This window comes from Heptranchias perlo, chromosome 5 (genome assembly GCF_035084215.1).
Source record: "Heptranchias perlo isolate sHepPer1 chromosome 5, sHepPer1.hap1, whole genome shotgun sequence".
Lineage (NCBI taxonomy): Eukaryota > Metazoa > Chordata > Chondrichthyes > Hexanchiformes > Hexanchidae > Heptranchias > Heptranchias perlo.
In genome coordinates this window covers 91,009,784-91,016,237 of record NC_090329.1, presented here as the reverse complement: position 1 = coordinate 91,016,237, position 6,454 = coordinate 91,009,784, and positions in this window count along the sequence as shown.

Sequence of the window (6,454 nt, the reverse complement as noted above, 5' to 3'; positions counted from 1 at the left end):
CCCTGAATGGCTTAGCTCTAATTTTAAGGTTATGCCCCTTTGTTCTGGACTCCCCCACCAGAGGAAATAGTTTCTCTCTAACTACCCTATCAAATCCTTTAATCATCTTAAAAACCTCAATTAGATCACCCCTTAATCTTCTATACTCAAGGGAATACAAGCCTAGTCTATACAACCTGTCCTCATAATTTAACCCTTTTAGCCCCAATATCATTCTGGTGAATCTGTGCTGCACCCCCTTCTTGGGGCACAGTACCCAAAACTGAACGCAGTACTCCAGATGCAGTTTAACCAGAGCTCTATACAACTGTTGCATAACTTCCACCCTTTGTATTCCAGCCACCTTGAGGTTAAATATATATTTGCTCTTTAACACCTTTTGATCAATTTAACCTATTGATCCAATATGTAAAGACAGCTAATTGAATTGATTGGAACTGCATAGTCTTGTACACTCCAATGTTCCTTTGTTAATAATAGATAGCCAGGAGTGAATTTCTAAGTTAGTGCTACTCATGCGCATACAAACTAAAAACTAGCAAAGAATTCATTCCCATACATTTCCATGATTGATTTCTTAATCATACATTATTTTATGTAGTGAAAGTGTAATTGTTCTGTTTTCACTGGTGAAATAGGTTGATGGTGCGACACATCAAGTTGATTGTCTTCTCATGTGTACAATCAGTAATGAATAACAGCGCAATGTGACAGGTACAGAAATATTCTTGGCATCTGAGAGCAGAGGTCAAAAAATGACAATCTTTACATTCTGATCTGAAAACGCAGGTTAAAATCAAAAGTTTCAGTACAGGAGACAATTCAACCTATTGCTGGTGCTGTCTCTTCGGCTGGAGCTATCTACCCGAATCCCTTCTCTTTCCCCATTCCCTTTATTTTTACTTTATTTTCAAGCTATAGGATCATAGAAAAATTAAGGAGATATAATTTCACAAGATACAAGGGATTGCAGGGGACGTGGAGTTGTAGAATGTAAGTTTGCCCCTACTGGTGAGACAATCTTCCATTGTGCCTTTGTCAGGATAAATGTAAGGAATCTTACAACACCAGGTTATAGTCCAACAGTTTTATTTGAAAATCACAAGCTTTCGGAGGCTTTCTCCTTCGTCAGGTGAGTCAGCACTCACCTGACGAAGGAGAAAGCCTCCGAAAGCTTGTGATTTTCAAATTAAAATGTTGGACTATAACCTGGTGTTGTAAGATTCCTTACATTTGTACACCCCAGTCCATCACCGGCATCTCCACATCATCACTTTGTCAGGATACACTGAGCAGAGAAAGAGGCAGACGGAGGAAAGTAAACCAGAGGGAGAGTTATGCAAAGCCATTCACAAGTACCTCAGTAGCTGGTAATGGGGCAGCATTGACCAATGCCTCTTAACTGCAGGCTGCCGTCCCATCCTCTTAATGGGAGATGTTGCATGGCATGCAGAATCCAGGAGAGGAAAGTGAGAATAATAAACGCCCAGTATATACTAGTAATATGAACACTTGGAAATAAATTAGAATAGAAATGCAAATTTATTTTTAAAAACCTAAGGCTCGCTACCCCGTCTTCCAAAATTATTTTACACATTTTTCTCAGGTAATATTCTTCAAAAAACACTTCAAGGATAAAATATACAGTCACGTGCCTGCTCAATTTGACAGGTAGAAACCACATTTGCTGCAAACGCCGTCAGATTATCTCAGTTCGGAAAGTGAATAATAATTGACCTCCTTTTATCACATTAAATGCTGACCCTGGGCGATTGGTGCAGTTTAAAACTTCAAAATTAATATTCAGAGCGCACTGTAAGGTTTATTTTAAAGCACAGACGCCCCTTAGGATTGGGATTTGCGCTGGGTTAGAATCTGTCCCGGGATTCCTGAGTCAAATTATCCCTTCAAATTCCTGCCTGCCTGAGATCTGGAGAGCTGCTTTTAGTGAACCGTTCTCCCAGGTCTCCTGCTACTATGGTCAGCTGGGAATGCTGAAATTCAGTCTTTTCATTAACCTTTTACTCAGATCTTCGTGGGGTTAGATAGTCCAGCATTAATCTCAAATCGCAAGAGTAAAAATCAACCTTTTTTTAACAAAAACGTATAATTCAGTGTTATATCAGCGACGAATACATTGCTTCGATTAAAGCTGCTTTTTCAATGTTGATGAATTCATATTAAAAGTTATTAGTGTTAAAACTTCAGTTAATCATGCCTGTTTTTAAAATCAATATTATTTGCAAATAATATTAGTAGCGAAAAATTGCAGTATTTTAATTCTGATGTGTTTCTAAGTGGTTTCTTTGCAATTAACGCCCAAACTGTTTAAATAAAACATAATAATGAGTATGAAAGATGTATTACATTGCATTGCTTCTACTGACTGGTGGTGCAATGAATCAGCTTTAATGTAAAGACAAGTTTCATTTTAGATAAAATTAACATTTACAAGACTTGAAATTGAAGCCCAGCACGAAGTAGGGCGCGGTTTTGTCAAAGGGAATCCAATTCAATAGGGGTGAGGTTAAAAAAACAGAACTTTCATTCAATTTGTTTTAATGCTTCAGTCGATTTCACCATTTTCATTTACATCTTGAAATTTACCCTAAAACCTATCGAGAAGAACAATAATGAATCAACTTTGCAACAATTAACGTGTTTAAAATCAAAACGTCACCATATTCTTGTTCTATTATTATCAATGGTCTCTTTAAATATAAATTATCTTTTCTACCGTTGTTGTCTCGCTAAAATTGCCATTTCAATAAATACAATATCTCTTTCAAACCATTGCACCTACGTTGGGCAGTGCAAAATTTCAAATTCGATTAAGAAAAATATTAGACACAGTTAACAGATGAAAGCAACCAAGCATTGTGATTTTGCTCAACAAAACATTCTTGATTAATTAAAACGACAAACAAAATCACTTTGATGTTGCCTTTTCTGATACTCCAAAAGGAAACGTGGTGATAGGGAAATGGCATGTTGCAAAGCAATCACTGTGCCATTTCTCTTTAATGGCTTAAATGGTTAAAGCAGCTTTGTTGTGTTTCTGAGTTCAAACACGTGTGCATTTTTTTTTATTTATTCATAGATCTGTGTATGTCTGTGAGTGATGTTGAATAAAACAAGCCCCAGTATCAAATAGCTCAATTCTCCACGCCTGACACCAACTGCTCCCGTTTGCTGAGCTCTGTCAACCGTTTACCCTGATAATGACTGGGATTTGTTAAACGGTAAATTAATGAAGAATGAAAGATCCAGGTTGATCAGTTCTAGCACACGCTTGCCTCCCCTCCGGCAAAGCGCCCAAGGCAGGAATTACACTGAAAGAGCAGTTGGCTGTCTGCTGCACTGGAGAACCATTTTACAGCCCATTTCATGCCAGAATGCAGAGTAGTGTCTTAAACTAGGGTCCATGAAGGGCAAATTACTTCATAAATTAGAAGACAATATCCCTTCTGTAGGACTTTTACTTGTCTATTTAGCTAGCTGTCTGTCTGTCTGTCTATCTTTCTTTTCTGGTAATTGCTGTTAAAAATAAACTAATAATATGTAGTGACCTATGAGCTTGGGGATCACATGATGGCATATATGCAGCCCCTGCAACACGGTTACACATATTTAATATACTTTCATGTGCATCATATCATACCCAAAGCACCCAGTGCACCTGTGATGTAATGGTAAAATGACAAAAAAAACCATTATTTTAACAAATATGATAGACGATGTAATATACAGAATATCAAATGCCAGTTCAAGGTGTCCATTTAGTTTTGTGGTCATGTTATTGTCGGTAATGAAGATAAGACAAAATAGCATGCACTCATCTGGGTGGAAAATATTAATATCACCCATTGGTCATCCACCAGGCAGTGCACCTGAACTGGAAGAAAGAGGATCATTTCTGGTCAGTTTTCTCTGTTCCTCAGATGATTTGGCAGAACCCTGACTAAATGTTCACCCACCCAGGGGAACATCTAGCACAGGCATCAGTCAAAACTGCAATGTCATTAGGAGCACAATGCTCCAGCAATGTAACTACTAGGTCAACAGTATATCCATTCATCATTTTTAATACACCGTTACTGTGTACTCTATGCTTACCTTTCTGCTCTGTTTATATGGCAATCTTTTCAGATTGAGAGGTGAAAAATAGACTCCAATTAGGGAAGATGTCAAGGAAAACTTTAATTTTTAAATGCTACACATTTCAATATGTAATCACAAGGAAGTAATTTTGTTAAGGTGTTCAAGTGACAGTGCATCAATTGAAAGACTTGATTTATGATCTCATCTTTCAGTTAAGCTGTCTGTCGTCAGTTAAAACCTACTCCAATATGTATATCACTGTTTAATAAGTAATGCAGATGTAATCTGGTCATAACAATGTTTACATTTTTTGAGTTAAAGGTCTTTTAAAGGGCGACAATGCAATGCTAAATTCATAACTGCAATATGTTCATGCTGCATCTTTTTATGCATGTATCTACTGATCTATCTATCTATCTTGCATCTTAACATAATTAATAAAAGCAGAAAAGCAAGGAACATGGCAAGTCACTTTAGCCCATCAAGTCTGAGCCTTCCAAACACCATAAACAATCTGTCCTATCATTCAAATCTACTTATTAATATCCTGAGAGAATTTTCCATAATTTCTTTCCAACTTCTAATGACAATAAGAAAATGTGGAATAAGAAACGAGCATAGCCTGTTACCAATGTTAGTGGACAAACACTTAACCTGGTTATATGATATTAATTTGTTTCCTATTTTGGCAGAGATATTAACCTAAAATATATGGATTAACACCGATGTCAAGTAATAAAGAGAGGAATGCCATTGTGTTTTCATCTGCAAATATTGCCAATCACGAGTTCTAGGGTCACATTGGCAATTGATCCAATTCTTTGCAATAGACAGTGTACGGTTTACAGTGTCATGGACTCTCCCTAGTTTATATAATCTCTTGAAAGAAATGAATAGCCACAAGTAAAATTTCAAGAGAAAGCTCTATAAAACTTTTCTCTGACCCTTAAAGTTAAGTTAATCAAGCGAAACCTTCAGGATATGGAAGGCTGCATTTATACAATGCTCCCAGCCTGAGCATGGTACCTGTGGAGGGTGACATGCAGCTGGCAAGATCAAAGTTATACTATGATCTGTGCTTCACATTCTGCCTGCCAGGAGAAAGCTTACATGTGTGCACAGAGTTCTGCTCCCTGACAGTTATTTTCTAATGTCAGGAGAGTGGAGGTGACAGTGTCAGCGTTCTCATAACATTACAAAAACATAATATTAAATTTGTAAGATACCCAACAGGTTGCCTGAGCACTTTTTAAACCTAGCTTCAAACCAGACTTCAATCATTCTCCATCTAATACCAAGCTCAAATAGTGTGACATGGCCTCCTGAAGGAGTTTTGTGACTCCATTTGGCTTTAGTGAGTTTGCGAGTCAGATTGGAACCTAACTCCTGAGTTATATTGTCATTTTTGTATCAATATCCACCTGACACTGTTTTTGATTGTCATAAAAAAGTGACAGTATAATTGTCTATACAGCCTACAATCTATTATTCAACCCTGACTAGTTGGACGTGTTACGTTATATAACTGTAAACTACAGAGTTGGAGCTGCAGCATCAAACTATTGTCCAAAATGGTTACTGAAGTGTCTACAGGTATGTTATAATGCGCAAAGACAAAAGGTTAAGAACATTCTTGCACACATAAGATCTGTAATCAAATATATAATTATTTAGCAATTATAATTTGAAAATTGCAGTTTATTTTGTGGTCACTCACAGATTGCGTTTTGCTATATCAGAGGCCAATAATTTCTCTTTAATTGTCGAGTACATTTACAGAAGACTACTCCCCTTAGATGCCAATTTACAAGCAGTATGAGAATGGTATTGTAAAAAGTAAAATAACAGCTTTTCATTTTAGCTCAAATGTCCCACATCTTCTGGTCCTCTGACTTTGGCCTTCTGTGCATCTCCCCATCCCTCTGCTCCATCTTTGGTGGCAGAGCCTTCAGTAGCCTATTCTTTGAACTCCCTCCCCAAATCCCTTTGCCTCTGTACCTCCCTATCCACCTTCTCCAAGCCTATCTTTTCAAACAAATGTTCTGCCACCTCTTCTAAACATCCCACAAAAGCTTGGTGCCTTTTCCTTTCCTCTTCTGTGAATTGCCTTAGGAATTTTTTCTATGTTAAAGGAGCTATATTAATCCAAGTTGTCGTTGTGTACAAATATTTCATCCAGTGCTCAGTCTATTGTGGCACTCTATTGAACCAGGAGTTGCAAAAGTAACATCACTGTAAACTTTAGCTCTTTTCTGCACCCTAAACATTATGCTTATTTACTAGAGCTTGGAAACTCCAATCAAGACTTGCTTTTTTTTCAGGGAGGCTCCTGTAGAGAAGGTTCATTTGTATG